The 15343-nt window shown below is 46.8% G+C and overlaps 9 non-coding genes across 9 annotated transcripts; 4 read left to right on the top strand and 5 right to left on the bottom strand.

The window, feature by feature from the left end:
- Window positions 1–438: 438 nt before the first annotated feature.
- On the top strand, window positions 439–555 carry LOC138226463 (U5 spliceosomal RNA). Its single transcript, XR_011184557.1, has one exon. It is a non-coding gene; the product is annotated as a U5 spliceosomal RNA (small nuclear RNA).
- A 230-nt stretch (window positions 556–785) lies between these two features.
- On the top strand, window positions 786–927 carry LOC138226460 (U4 spliceosomal RNA). Its single transcript, XR_011184554.1, has one exon. It is a non-coding gene; the product is annotated as a U4 spliceosomal RNA (small nuclear RNA).
- Window positions 928–1686: 759 nt separating this feature from the next.
- LOC138226464 (U5 spliceosomal RNA) lies at window positions 1687–1801 on the bottom strand. Its single transcript, XR_011184558.1, has one exon. It is a non-coding gene; the product is annotated as a U5 spliceosomal RNA (small nuclear RNA).
- Window positions 1802–2191: 390 nt separating this feature from the next.
- Window positions 2192–2308, bottom strand: LOC138226470 (U5 spliceosomal RNA). The gene has a single exon (XR_011184564.1). It is a non-coding gene; the product is annotated as a U5 spliceosomal RNA (small nuclear RNA).
- Window positions 2309–2699: 391 nt separating this feature from the next.
- On the bottom strand, window positions 2700–2816 carry LOC138226469 (U5 spliceosomal RNA). The gene has a single exon (XR_011184563.1). It is a non-coding gene; the product is annotated as a U5 spliceosomal RNA (small nuclear RNA).
- A 391-nt stretch (window positions 2817–3207) lies between these two features.
- On the bottom strand, window positions 3208–3324 carry LOC138226462 (U5 spliceosomal RNA). The gene has a single exon (XR_011184556.1). It is a non-coding gene; the product is annotated as a U5 spliceosomal RNA (small nuclear RNA).
- A 391-nt stretch (window positions 3325–3715) lies between these two features.
- On the bottom strand, window positions 3716–3832 carry LOC138226468 (U5 spliceosomal RNA). Its single transcript, XR_011184562.1, has one exon. It is a non-coding gene; the product is annotated as a U5 spliceosomal RNA (small nuclear RNA).
- An 8836-nt stretch (window positions 3833–12668) lies between these two features.
- On the top strand, window positions 12669–12750 carry trnas-gcu (transfer RNA serine (anticodon GCU)). The gene has a single exon. It is a non-coding gene; the product is annotated as a tRNA-Ser (tRNA).
- A 2414-nt stretch (window positions 12751–15164) lies between these two features.
- trnas-cga (transfer RNA serine (anticodon CGA)) lies at window positions 15165–15246 on the top strand. The gene has a single exon. It is a non-coding gene; the product is annotated as a tRNA-Ser (tRNA).
- The last annotated feature ends 97 nt before the right edge of the window (window positions 15247–15343 follow it).

Below are 15343 nucleotides of genomic sequence, written 5' to 3'. Positions count from 1 at the left end.
ATCCACGCATTGTTCAAACAGAGGATAGGTACCAAATACAACCTCAAATGCTTTCTGACCTGGGAGAGCAAAGATGAAATCCAAGTGCCGAGGTTCAAAGCCAAGTTCCTTCTGTAACACTTTTCTGCTGAACTGCATACGATCCATGAACAGGTCATCCAAAAGCTCAAAACGTACAGCATTCTTGCGGGATCCAAAGGTTGCCATCTCAAACTGCAAAACAAACACTGCTTCCACAAAACAAGAAAACAATCCAACTACTCCAACTACAGGCTGATCAAGGTATCTCCCCTGCCAGGTAAGCCGAGAGCCGCAGGCGATGAGCCCGGAGCTGAACGGGCCCCACTGGCTCGTTTGTAAGGCCAGGTGCATTGCCAACCACGACCGGCAGGGCAGAGGCCTTGAAGGCAGCCTGGGCTCCTGCAGCTGTCCAGCCACGCACTCTGGTTTCTCTTCATCTCGTACAAATCTTTTGCCTTTTACTAAAGATTTCCATGGAGAGGAGCATGAATGAGTTCCATACAATTTTTGTGCTTTCCTGCCTTCGGGTGGGGCGCAGCTGGGCTGGTCAAAGAGAGAAAACAAAACCGCTCACAATCACTCTTATTACTGCGACTGTGGCCGTCTGCTCTGCGAGTCCTCGGTCTCCGCCTGTCTGATTGGTGCTCTTTTCTTTGGGGGGCGGGAAGTGTCCGGCCGCAAATATGAAGCGTTACAGCAACGACATGCCATGAGACGATTGATAACGATTTCCATAGGATCCACGCGGTTGCCTGGCAACCGTCAGCTTTGCGCAGTGGCAGTATCGTAGCCTGTGAGGTTTAGCCGATGCGCGATTATTGCTAGTTGAAAACTTTTCCCAATACCCCGCTTCCGCCGGTTTGCAATACAATCGGCGAAAGCAATTCTTGACAGTCTCGTCAGAGACTGAGCAAGGTGTTTAAAGACAGATTTTGTCATGGTAACATCATGGTAGAAAGAAACAAGCTTGTTACGTCTCAACAGAAACACTCTTTAGCTCTTTCAGCGTTATGCAGAGAACAGCGTCTGTCGAGATCACTTTTGAGTCAGCGCGAAACGCCGTGTGCTGTCAGTTTGATTTCATATTGCTCGTAGCGGCGCCCGGCTTTTGTCTGTCAAACGTTAGGTTGCCCTTCTTCATGCTGCATCGTCGGCATGAGTGGAGCTTTTTAAACGTCTGTATTTACTGCGCCTCATAAGAAATCGTTTGTCCCCGTTCAAAACAGATTGTGCGATGTCCTGCAGCGTTCGCAAAGCAAACCTTTGACAGTTTGAAAGAGGAATTTATTCTGCTTCCTGTGCGTGCAGTAGTTACAAAGTTGAACGTCTTTATACGATCTGCCGCAGATCTTACAAACGAGCCAGTGGGGCCCGTTCAGCTCCGGGCTCATCGCCTGCGGCTCACGGCTTGCGAGCGTGCCCAATCCGTGCGATAACTCGGAAAACACCCAGCCACACTGTGCCGGAAACGACGCACTCTGGGAAGCCGCTATGCAAAGCGAGGTCCCAAGATCCCCTGCGGCCGGACACTTCCTGCCCCCCAAAGAAAAGAGCGCCAATCAGACGGCCGGAGATCGAGGACTCGCGGAGCAGACGGCCACAATCACCATTACAAGAGCGATTGCGAACGTGCTTGTTTTCTCTCTTTGACCAGCCCAGCTGCCCGCGACCCGAAAGCAGGAAATCACAAAAATTGCAGGGAACTCATTCGTGCTCCTCTCCACGGAAATCTTTAGTAAAAGGCGAAAGAGTTGTACGAGATGAAGAGAAACCAGAGTGCATGGCTGCACAGCTGCAGGAGCCCAGGCCGCCTTCAAGGCCTCTGCCCTGCCGGTCGTGGTTGGCAATACACCTGGCCTTACAAACGAGCCAGTGGGGCCCGTTCAGCTCCGGGCTCATCGCCTGCGGCTCACGGTTTGCGAGCGTGCCGAATCCGTGCGATAACTCGGAAAACACCCGGCCACACTGTGCCGGAAACGACGCACTCTGGGAAGCCGCTATGCAGGCAAGGTCCCAAGATCCCCTGCGGCCGGACACTTGCCGCCCACCAAAGAAAAGAGCGCCAATCAGACGGCCGGAGACCAAGGACTCGCGGAGCAGACGGCCACAATCACCATTACAAGAGCGATTGCGAACGTGCTTGTTTTCTCTCTTTGACCAACCCAGCTGCGCCCCACCCGAAAGCAGGGAAGCACAAAAACTGCAGGGAACTCATTCATGCGCCTCTCCATGGAAATTTTTAGTAAAAGGCGAAAGATTTGTACTAGATGAAGAGAAACCAGAGTGCGTGGCTGCACAGCTGCAGGAGCCCAGGCCGCCTTCAAGGCCTCTGCCCTGCCGGTCGTGGTTGGCAATACACCTGGCCTTACAAACGAGCCAGTGGGGCCCGTTCAGCTCCGGGCTCATCGCCTGCGGCTCACGGCTTGCGAGCGTGCCCAATCCGTGCGATAACTCGGAAAACACCCGGCCACACTGTGCCGGAAACGACGCACTCTGGGAAGCCGCTATGCAAAGCGAGGTCCCAAGATCCCCTGCGGCCGGACACTTCCCGCCCCCCAAAGAAAAGAGCGCCAATCAGACGGCCGGAGACCGAGGACTCGCGGAGCAGACGGCCACAATCGCCATAACAAGACCGATTGCGAGCGTTTTTGTTTTCTCTCTTTGACCAGCCCAGCTGCGCCCCACCCGAAAGCAAAGAAGCACAAATATTGCATGGAACTCATTCATGCTTCTCTCCGCGGGAATCTTTAGTAAAAGGCGAAAGATTTGTACGAAATGAAGAGAAACCAGAGTGCGTGGCTGCACAGCTGCAGGAGCCCAGTCCGCCTTCAAAGCCTCTGCGCTGCCGGTCGTGGTTTGCAATGCACCTGGCCTTACAAACGAGCCAGTGGGGCCCGTTCAGCTCCGGGCTCATCGCCTGCGGCTCACGGCTTGCGAGCGTGCCCAATCCGTGCGATAACTCGGAAAACACCCGGCCACACTGTGCCGGAAACGACGCACTCTGGGAAGCCGCTATGCAAAGCGAGGTCCCAAGATCCCCTGCGGCCGGACACTTCCCACCCCCCAAAGAAAAGAGCGCCAATCAGACGGCCGGAGACCGAGGACTCGCGGAGCAGACTGCCACAATCGCCATAACAAGACCGATTGCGAGCGTTTTTGTTTTCTCTCTTTGACCAGCCAGGCTGCGCCCCACCCGAAGGCAGGGAAGCACAAAAATTGCATGGAACTCATTCATGCTCCTCTCCACGGAAATCTTTAGCAAAAGGCGAAAGATTTGTACGAGATGAAGAGAAACCAGAGTGCGTGGCTGCACAGCTGCAGGAGCCCAGGCCGCCTTCAAAGCCTCTGCGCTGCCGGTCATGGTTGGCAATACACCTGGCCTTACAAACGAGCCAGTGGGGCCCGTTCAGCTCCGGGCTCATCGCCTGCGGCTCTCAGCTTGCGGCCGTGCCCAATCTGTGCGATAAGTCGGAAAACACCCAGCCACACTGTGCCGGAAACGACGCACTCTGGGAAGCCGCTATGCAAAGCGAGGTCCCAAGATCCCCTGCGGCCGGACACTTCCCGCCCCCCAAAGAAAAGAGCGCCAATCAGACAGCCGGAGACCGAGGACTCGCGGAGCAGACGGCCACAATTGCCATAACAAGAGTGATTGCGAACGTTTTTGTTTTCTCTCTTTGACCAGCCAGGCTGCGCCCCACCCGAAGGCAGGGAAGCACAAAAATTGCATGGAACTTATTCATGCTCCTCTCCACGGAAATCTTTAATAAAAGGCGAAAGATTTGTACGAGATGAAGAGAAACCAGAGTGCGTGGCTGCACAGCTGCAGGAGCCCAGACCGCCTTCAAAGCCTCTGCGCTGCCGGTCGTGGTTGGCAATGCACCTGGCCTTACAAACTAGCCAGTGGGGCCCGTTCAGCCCCGGGCTCATCGCCTGCGGCTCTCGGCTTGTGGGCGTGCCCAATCCGTGCGATAACTCGGAAAACACCCGGCCACACTGTGTCGGAAACAACGCACTGTAAGGCACCTTGAAGCGTGCACCCCCAACATTCTTCTTTGCACATCTGTGAAAGGTAAACTCTTGAGCAAACTCTGAACCAGCTCTAAGGAAACTAATCCGATTAGACGTTACTTTGACTCATCCTTTAAGGGACCCTTGATAATTGGAGAAATCAATGATTTCGAATGAATTCTGTATGCGTCAAAAGACAGCTATACACAGAAAACATGCAGGACACTGCTCATGATGTTTCCCGAGCCGAAACACAGTGCGTTTTTCCAAGCCATCTGACAAAGCCCGCCCACTGAAAACTGCAGCAGATCGTGTAAAGACGTTCAACTTTGTAACTACTGCACGCACAGGAAGCAGAATAAATTCCTCTTTTCAAACTGTCAAAGGTTTGCTTTGCGAACGCTGCAGGACATCGCAAAATCTCTTTTGAACGGGGACAAACGATTTCTTATGGGGCGCAGTAAGTACAGACGTTTAAAAAGCTCCACTCATGCCGACGATGCAGCATGAAGAAGCGCAACCTAACGTTTGACAGACAAAAGCCGGGCGCCGCTACGAGCAATATGAAATCAAACTGACAGCACACGGCGTTTCGCGCTGACTCAAAAGTGATCTCGACAGACGCTGTTCTCTGCATAACACTGAAAGAGCTAAAGAGCGTTTCTGTTGAGACGTAACCCAGTGGGCAAAAGACGTATAATATACGTCTATTAAACGCATACCTTAGACGTCTAAATGTGGTCTGCAATTCGTCTAGAATGAAATTCTAATATACGTCTATTGTTATACGTCAATTATACGTCTATGATTAGATGTTCATTATACGTAAATGGTTGGAGTTCTATTATACGGATAAATTTAGAGGACTATTATACATATATGGTAGGAGTTCCGGATAACTTTAGAGGACTATTCTACGTATATGGTTGGAGGTCTATTATACGGATAACTTTAGAGGTCTATTATACGTATATGGGTAGAGGTCTATTATACGGATAACTTTAGAGGTCTATTATATGTATATGGTTAGAGGTCTATTATACGGATAACTTTAGAGGTCTATTATACGTATATGGGTAGAGGTCTATTATACATCAAAGTTAGGTTTTACAGGTGTAGAAACTAGTAAATCAACCCAATGATTTGGTTTAGAAATTTATTCTGAAAATACACATTCACACCTGAAAAATATGTATTTCAAATTATACATTGTATACAATCAATCAACAATCAACATATGGGCAATAATCATAAAAAACACAACTAGTCTTAAACTTCAGCTACAAATTCTGGTAATATGGCAATATACAGTATAGTAACGGCAAACACAAACTAATTACATTAACACACTAACTCAAAACCACATTTTGATTCAAATATACATTTTAAAATGTACAACTTCTATATTTCCAAGAAAAAAAATATTACAATGGAAGTTAAGACGATTTTTGTCCACTATTTGCAAACCCTGTGTAATTGTCCTAACAGTTAGAACCAAAAACCTAGTATTTTCAGTGTCCAGATCTCCTGGCCCCCTGCCTTGCATATGCATTCTTCAAGTAACACATTGCGTGCTCCTTTATTTCTTTTTCTGCTGATTTAGGGCGGGACTTCAGCACCGCAGCTAGGAGAAAATTATATAATATTACTTCCCAAATTAATGATGATTAATATCTTCTTTAGTATAATCTAAAAAATGAACGGTTTACTAAGCTCAAAGCTGAAATAAATGTATAAAATTTGGCTTGCATCATAGAAGTTGAGCAATAAAGTCTGTCCTAATTAAAGAGTACCCAAAGTTTGAAAGTACAACATAGAATAAGAATAGAGAAACGGCAAAACGATTTAGTGTCATCTTCCCCATTCACACCATTCCCCATTTCGAATGAATTCTGTATGCGTTAAAAGACAGCTATACACAGAAAACATGCAGGACACTGCTCACGATGTTTGCCGAGCCGAAACACAGTGCGTTTTTCCAAGCCATTTGACAACGCCCGCCCACTGAAAACTGCAGCAGATCGTGTAAAGACGTTCAACTTTGTAACTACTGCACGCACAGGAAGCAGAATAAATTCCTCTTTTCAAACTGTCAAAGGTTTGCTTTGCGAACGCTGCAGGACATCGCACAACCTCTTTTGAACGGGGACAAACGATTTCTTATGGGGCGCAGTAAGTACAGACGTTTAAAAAGCTCCACTATTTTTATGTGCCATTTTTTGCTTATTCACTTACTATTTTAATCAAAATAATATTAAGAAAGATCTGTATGTATTCAGATAGTATTATTATTGTTCATACTTACTCGTCAAAAGAGGATTGCTGAGATATTTGCGGATATACTTCTACGTTTGAAAAACGTGTCCAAAATGGTGACCAACGAATACTAGCAATGCATTGTGGTATATAACCGGAAAATATGCTGGGTTCGATATTTTCTCAACGTATGCGTTTATTAATGTTGTCGATATTATGGTTGAAATTTAACATTGATAATACATCGCGGCTATGTGCCCCCTGCTATGAGCTGATGTGCAATTTTAACGCATGCAGTTAGTAAGGATCGGTCACTGTTGTATGGTATTATATACAGTATAATGACATTATGGAATAGGATGGGGACAGGCCTGGCATCACGGGGGGAGGGAGGAATGTCGCCCCTTCAGTTTTGGGCAAAAAGATGTACCTAACTTACCTAGGAGTATACGGCACTCTGCACAGTGTACGAAGTAATTTTCGCAGTAATTAATTTATTATATTTACTATATTTATTATACACGTGTAAATTAATTACTGCGAAAATAATTTACTTCGTACACTGTGCAGAGTGCCGTATACTCCTAGTTGCGGCACACACGATACATACAGTAAAAAGCCTCAGGCACTGTGTTAGATGTGTTTTCGACGTTATATATGCGTTTATTAATGTCGTCGATTTTACGGTTGCAATTCGACGTTGATTATACGTCGAGGCGACGTATATATACGTATAGCCGTATTTTCGCCGTGAATATACGTATATTCGACGAATCAGTGCCCACTGGGTAAACTCTTCAGCAAACTCTGAACCAGCTCTAAGGAAACTAATCCGATTAGACGTTACTTTGACTCATCTTTTTACGCTAGGGTTAGGGTTAGCATTCCCACGCTACTTAGACACTTTGTTTACGCTCAGTGCTTGATTTTGGGAACTTCAGGACGAGTGGGAATTTTCTCCTATCTGTCAATTCTGTTTTGTTTTGGAGACTCTTGGCTGCCTATGTTGTACAGTGCAGCGTGAAGGAAACATTTTCCAAAACTGTCAGCTCAAAAGTTGTAAGAAAACCTCTCCAGCTGCTTTAACTCTCTTCATTTTTGTCATTTAATGTGACACTCGATGTATAACTGGAGCCTCACATATGCAAATGGTGAGGCTCCAGTTCGACACCCAGTTCAATACCACTTTACAGTAAATGACAAAAGCATGGCAGACTGTGCCGGACCGGCAGATTACTTCCGCTTATTTTTACCACATTAAACAATGGAAATCCAACCACTTGCATTTGTGACACTTGATTTTGGCTGCACCTAAGACACTCTTAAATCTTCAAACACATTTCTCTTCTCCCGCAACACTCTTGTCTGTCGGCGCTATGTGGCAGCGTTGCATGACAACCCATCTCACCACGGAAAGGAACCTAACAGCTTTGGTAAGAGAGGAGAAAAGGACCTGGCCCGTACGCGGCTCAAACCCGCAACCTTGGCGTTACTAGCACCACCATCTAACCAACTGAGCTAACCGACCTCACAACAGTGGTCCTCTCTGTGCTGCAAAAAATCAAGCTCAGGGAATTTATTTTGTCCTTTGAATAGAAAGCCGTGTAATTCAGTGTACGGGCTTTCTCGTGCAGTTTCATAGTTCTTGTAACCCAAATCCTACACTGGCCTGAAGTGCCCCCCCATTTCACAGCATTTTTCAGCTGATTTAAAATGTACCTAAAGGAGAAGCATTATTGAAGACCATCAATTACCAAGAGCTTTTGTCAAAGGTTTTGGTGGTCATTTTTAATGACCACAGAGCACTATGACCTCGGTTTTACATCTCATCCAAAAGACAGCGCCCTTTTTCCAACACAGCTTCTCCGTCACTATATTGGGACATTGGGACCCGTACAGACCTCAGAGTGAGCGCCCATTAACACCACTTCCAGCTGGAAGCTTTGTTTTTCCCTGTAGCTCACCCTCATCCTGGTACTGACCTGGCTCACACCTGCTTAGCTTCAGTGGGTTTTCAGTTGCGAGTTGCAAAAGTTGGGATACAAGTGTAGCGGCAATGCTTGTTAATAAGACAGAATTAAGCGTTGGTATGCTGTCCTAAATGAAGCCCCATCTCACCCCCCATCTCTGTGGTGCAGCCACAGAGAAAGTATTCATGCAGACTGATTTAAGTTGTTTTCTTTTGATAGGGAACAGCTCCCAGACAGGGATGCACTTAGCTAAGCCTGGCTATCATGATCAATGGTCATCCATTGGCGCCTATCTGTCTAGGGAGTGCTGAATGGACATCTGGACTGCATTCTTAAGTGTCAAGAGTAAGTGACTTATATCTCACCTTGACCAACCAATCAGGGACTGGCAGGGCGTGGTAATACCACGTGGGTCTCCAATGCCCGCCAAACTCTCAACCAATCAGCACACATCTGTGTCTTGGTCAAAAAGGGAGCGCAAGCTCAGATCGGGGCTCTCCTTGGCCATTTTCGCGCATCCTCAGAGACAATCACGTGACAACTGCTGTTGTCTGCATAGGGACTTGGACTTTGTTCTAAGCGCGAGGCCAAGCATCCCGTACGTACTCAGAATTCTACTAACGTGAATGCTCCGTTTGATCAACGGCAGCCTACAGTTGGACCCTCGTCAACAACCTGAATAGCTTATTCAGAAGCAGCGCTGGACCGGGAACGAACCAGTTTCTTCCCAGGCAAAAGAGTGACTTGTGAGGACTCGCGGTCACACTCTGTGCATAGAGACTTTCTACTAGCCAGCCGGACTGCTGGTAGATCCCCTCGGAGCAACGACTGCCCTGCGCGCCGCAGTCAGATTCCTCCGCCCGTCCTACTCCGAGCTGCACCTTGACTGGTTGGCTGGTAGCCAGAGGACGCCGACACAACGCCCATTGGACAACCGCTGGAACAGAGGCTGCAACAGAGCTTGTCAGCTGGTTTGGTGTTCGTGCCGGGAAATTCCAAATCCATACACAGTGGATAAGTTAACCCCATGTTCTACATTGCGTCTCGAGAATTCAATTGTACCTCAACACAAGTTGTTATCAATTTAATTCATGAGTAATGTATTTACTTCCGAGTTTAGAGTAACAATGGGTAATAACACTGATTAGCGATTTGGTAACCGAACGATATATATTGACATATATTCTCTGTTGTGTATCTCTTTGTGTTTGCATCTCTTCGAGATTATATATCTTGTATATTGATAACCCTCACAGTAAGGTCTGCCGCTCGTATCCAGGCAGACTAGTATATGTTTGGTGCACAATTTATATTAATAAATGTATCTCGTGTATTGAACCCGTGTGTGTGCGTTGTTAGTTGTTCTGGCGATTGATTTTCTAAAAGCCCCAACGAACAACCTCGTGATTACTGCTACAATTAATAAGTGTCTCAGTAAACCCATCAAACCACTACATTTAATGGCGTCCCTGGGTGGGCGAGTTTAGAATGAAATGAGACTCAATCGCACAGAATAACTGATGTTGCTGTGAGTTCAAGTTCAGCACAGCACCGTGACTTTTATACGCGAATACCGGGTGTGCTGATAACTGCGTAAAGAAATCCCCCTGTTTTCTAGCGTTTAGTGTAACGTGTGCTGATTGGAAATCCATCTGCTCGGGTGTTTAGATTCCATACTGTATTTTGGTAAAAGGAAAAAAAGTAATACTCTTAAAGTTTCTCTGACGTAATGACAATGGCTGCTAAAATGTCTGAAGTGGAGTCGCTTATAAGTACTATTTCTAGCGACGACAATCCTGGTTACTGGAGCGGTATCGAAAAGTTGAACTTTGATGATATTGAGAAGCTGCAAGTAGATTTAGTAGCTAAGGTAGCGAACCAGCTTAACACAGGAGGGTCTGTGAACGCAGTTCAGGTCCTATCTAGTTTCGCCTTAAATCTAGCTAAACAGCTGGAACTGTCTTTGTCCGAGCTGACAAAGTTTCAAACGCTTCAGGGAAAGCTAGAAAGATATAAGGCGGAGCGAGTTGAGTTGTTGGATATAATCAGAGAAAAGAGAGTGAAAAGTGAGGAAAGTGAAGACAGACTCAGGGAAGTTTTAGGTAAATTAGATGACCTGTCTGCTAGAGAAACTGCGGCTGAGGTAGCTAGGAGAGACCTAGAAGCGAGCTTGAAAGAAAAAGAAAAAGAAATTGAGAGTTTAAATGAGCTCAGCCAGGAAAGGCAAAAGGAGTTAGATGCTGCCGTACTGGAAGCAAAACAGGCTAGATCCCACTTACATGCCAGCCCACCTAGCAGCCCGGAGCGCTCACCCAGGAGGTTTCTCCCGGCCAGGGTCTGTGGTCGGATCGGCATGGGGGAGATCGCCGAGTCCTGCGCGAGACGCAAGGGCGATTCAATTCAGGCATAGACCCCCTGCTCCTGATCACGGCCGTCTCCCTGCCCACGGAGAAACTGTAAAAATTAACCTCCACTCCCTGAGGCAGTTAGCCAAAGATGTAGAAAGGTTTGACCCGACAGTGTCAGGGAATAATGTGGAGACCTACATTGATGAGCTGAGATATACTTTGCAGTTTATGCCCGAAGCGTCCGAACAGGAAAAGGCTATGTTAGTAAGGAAAACTACCAGCCGAGCGGTCCACGAGTGGATGTCTAGACAAGGACCTGAGGTCTGTAATAGCTTTGAGGAGCTGTGTCAGGCAATGATCGGAGAATTTTCGGCTTTTATAGATCCCATATCTGCCGTGGCCACAGCGCACCATATTAAGCACGAAAAAGCTGAAGCCCCTCGCGACTATTACCCCTATTATATAATATTTTACTATTATATAACTTGTAAAATATTACCCCCGGTCCATTCTCTTCCAAAAGTGAGAAACACCTGTTTTCTACATTTTGTCTGTTTTAAAACCATATCTCTTTAAACCAAACCAAGAGTTTGTCTTTTGCACTGATATTCTGATTCATTTCAATTTCAAAGAAAAAAAAAACATTATCTTCCAAAGCATCATAAAATTGTCTATTCTTCCAGACTCTACTTCTCTCTTGTAGTAGTACAGCAGACCTTTCCAGGTGAGCAGATCACAGAGTCCGAAATATGCTTCCTCCATCAAGCAAAGTACCTGAACATGACTCGGTCTTCATAAAAGCGCCCCTGTAATAAAGAAATTAAATCCAAAATCAAGAGGGCAGTTGCCTACTGAAGTTCAAGAAGTCATCAATTTTAACCTAGCAACACATTAAAGGCTGCATCTATACAAGTACGATTCTAGAAATGCTCACCAGATTACGTTTTAAGAAAGAACTGCGCCTCAGGTTCCGCCGAGATCTTAACTCGGATGGCAGGATTCAGAGTCCGGAGTGCGGACTGATGGCGCACGGAGGGTCCACATACTGTGGATCCCTCAGTTTTCTTCCGCGTGTTTAAACCGCCAGCGTGTGGCTCTCCTGTCCCCGTGACCTCATTGCTCTGCTCTCGCCTCTGTGCAGCCGAGCCCGACTCATGGTAAAGTGGAAAAAAATATGCCCTCAACGTGGGATTTACTCTGGATCGAGGATAGATGTCACCTTTTTATCGTTGAACAGGATGTATGTGATGTGGCGACTAGGTTCAATTTTGTATCCTTTTAAAAGATTAAGGACTGGGGTGAGCGGGATTTATCACCCTTTCAGCTAAGAACCCGACGTGAGCACCGTTTAAGCTGCATAGACTCGGTCGTTTAACTCTTCTCCATTAGCAGGGTTAAGGTTAAAGAAAAAAAACATTGCTGACTTCTTTTTTTTTTGCCAGCCGCGAGCGCTGATTAGCAAGGTTTGTATTTCATGTTTTGCAAGTTGCATCCATTTTAAGAAAAACAAGTCGTTCAAGACAGGAAATGAATACTTGCATTTAATTAAGTCTAGGCGTATGCGGTTGTCCATAATGACCAGTTCTGTTCGAGAACACAGCACAAAAAAAGGCACCGCTGGGATTCGGACCCAGGATTTCTTGTTTACTAGACAGGCGCTTTAACCAACTAAGCCACGGCGCCCCGGGAGTACTGTTTTTTTGCAGCCACTTGGACACACCACTCAGACACATCTGCATTCGGTGTGTGCTCCGCCTGCTCGCTGAGCAAGTTGCCACCTTTACATACAATAGCAACATCGACACCAAGAGAAAGGATGACAAATGGCTTTTATCTGGAACTTTTCATGTCCAAGGAGCTCAATGTGCTTTCTGTGTACAACAGGGCCACTGAACTCCACACTGGCCACTGAACCACAGCAGTGGCTTGCTGGCTTGACATCTCCCAAGGAAAATGTTGAAATCGCATGTGGAACAGGAAAAGGACCCTCGAGTACGAGGGAAAAAAAAGAAAAAGATCATCTGGAGCGTGCCAACCCGTGTCTGGACAGCCCAGTTTCATTGACGAGGTGGCCGAGTGGTTAAGGCGATGGACTGCTAATCCATTGTGCTCTGCACGCATGGGTTCGAATCCCATCCTCGGCGCTCTCTATGTCTGACACGTGTGCCTGTTAGATGTTGGCCCTCCTTCTGTTTGCTCCAGTACTAGAGCTGTACATTTTCTAGCGGTGGCTGAACATGGTATAGTAGGCTAACGTCGGTATCGAGCAGTGGCAGTAACAGTATTTACGTGCCGCTGCTGCCAAGTGGCTCTGGGTTGAGACCGCATTTTCACTTACTTGCAGCACAAATGGAGAAAGCGATTTTTGACAGTCTCTCGAGAGACTGCGCTAGGTGTTTAGGGATAGACTTTGTCAGTTCCCCCTGGGATGATGGCCTCTCAAATAGTTTGTGATTCCTCTAGACGTTTATACAGTAGAAGCCTGCTTCGTGGCTTAAATCCAAGCTAAGGAAACGAGTTAGAGGTCTGATGCAGAACTGCACTGTATGTGTGAGGAAAGCTGCCCCCTTCTGTTCCATGTCGACTGAACAGAGGACTGTAAAGGATACGACCAAGAAACTTTAGGATGCTGGTTGGAATCCAGCTCCAAAGAAGCCCCTTTGGGTGTTATGTCATGAAAAAGTAAGAACAGAGAATCTCCCTTTGATCAAAAGCGCAACAGAACTGTTTTCCGTGGAGCAGGTTTCAGACCCGTAGACCTGTTTTATTTGTATGGCGTTCGTAAGCGCGCAAAACAAGGACAATTCCTGCGTCTAACACGAATGTAAATGCTTTTGAAAGTGCAGTGTGGTGCAGCTTGTAAAATCCTTGTCCACATTTGTGGTTTGTTGATGTTTTTTTTCTGTCTGCCAAAGTTGCATTTTGACATCCGGACGGTGAGACTTTATCATTTGAACGTGAAGCCAGCCTTAAACCCTCTGAGGCGTGTCTGTCTGCCGGCATGTATCTTGTGAAAGGTATTTTTTTTTTAACGGAGAGCGACTTTAAAAAGGTTTCCGCAGACACCTCGCACTCCGGAGGAGGAATGCGGCGGCGGCGAGCTCACTGTAGTTGTGGCCGAGTAGTTAAGGCGATGGACTTGAAATCCATTGAGGACTCCCCGCTCAGGTTCGAATCCTGCTGACTACGGCGTCTGCTGCACGTCGCCTTGTGCCTGTGTGGCAAAGGCGAAGTGCCGCTTCTCCTTTCCTGGTACTATAAAAATGCTACATCGCTTGGTCCTGCTTCCATGGAAAGCAGTTCTTCAGGTAATTCTACTCTCTTACCAAAGCTGTTAGGTTCCTTTCCGTGGTGAGATGGGTTGTCATGCAACGCTTCCACATAGTGCCGACAGACAAGTGTGTTGCGGGAGAAGAGAAAAGTGTTAGAAGATTTAAGAGTTTCTTAGGTGGAGCCAAAATCAAGTGTCACAAATGCAAGTGGGAAGTCAAAATAAGCGGAAGTTATCTGCTGGTCCGGCACAGTTTGCCATGCTTTTGTCATATACTGTAAAGTGGTGTCGAACTGGGTGTCGAACTGGAGCCGCACCATTTGCATATGTGAGGCTCCAGTTATACATCGAGTGTCACATTAAATGACAAAAATGAAGAGAGTTGTAGCAGCTGGAGAGGTTTTCTTACAACTCTTGAGCTGACACAGTTTTGGAAAATGTTTCCTTCACGCTGCACTGTACAACATAGGCAGCCAAGAGTCTCCAAAACAAAACAGAATGGACAGATAGGAGAAAATTCCCACTCGTCCTGAAGTTCCCAAAATCCAGCACTGAGCGTAAACAAAGTGTCTAAGTAGCGTGGTAATGCTAACCCTAACCCTAGCTGGAGTTTGAGCAATCCAGCACTGAGCGTAAAAAGATGAGTCAAAGTTACGTCTAATCGGATTAGTTTCCTTAGAGCTGGTTCAGAGTTTGCTCAAGAGTTTACCTTTCACAGATGCGCAAAGAAGAATGTTGGGGGTGCACGCTTCAAGGCGCCTTACAGCTGTAGGGAGTGATTCGAGACGATTCGTGGCGTGTGCTCGTTCCCATGTACCGTACGACCCGGGGTGCAGTGCTAGGATGACGTACAATACCACTTGGGCACGTAACGGCGTTATGTGCAGGGTTTTCGTTTGTTCGTTTTGTTTTGCTCTGCTTTGCTTTGTTTTGCTTTCCATCGCGTTGGTAAGAGCGTAAATAAAAATGCGATTCCTGCGTCTACCACTAATGTAAGAGCTATTTCAAGTGCGACGTGGTGCGGCTTTTCAAATGCTTGTGGGCATTTCTCTGTTGTTGATTCTTTTTTTGTGTGTAACAAAGTGGCATTTTCATGTCCGGACGGGGAGACTTTATCATTCCGACATGAAGCCAGCCTTAAACCCTCTGAGGCGTGTCTGTCTGCCGGCACGTATTTTGTCAAAGGTATTATTTTTTTTTAACGGAGAGCGACTTTGAAAAGGTTTCCAAAGCCACGTCGCACTCCGTGTTAGATTAAAGGAGGAATGCGGCGATGGTGAACTCGCTGTAGTCGTGGCCGAGTGGTTAAGGCGATGGACTCGAAATCCGTTGGGGACTCCCCATGCAGGTTCAAATCTTGCCGACTACGGCGTCTGCCGCACGTCTCCTTGTGCCTGCGCGGCAAAGGTGAAGTGCCGCTTCTCCTTCCCTGGTACTATAAAAACACTAAATAGCTTGGCCCCGCT

The sequence above is a fragment of the Lepisosteus oculatus genome, unplaced genomic scaffold (assembly GCF_040954835.1).
Source record: "Lepisosteus oculatus isolate fLepOcu1 unplaced genomic scaffold, fLepOcu1.hap2 HAP2_SCAFFOLD_137, whole genome shotgun sequence".
Lineage (NCBI taxonomy): Eukaryota > Metazoa > Chordata > Actinopteri > Semionotiformes > Lepisosteidae > Lepisosteus > Lepisosteus oculatus.
This window is presented reverse-complemented; position numbering and strand designations above follow the sequence as displayed.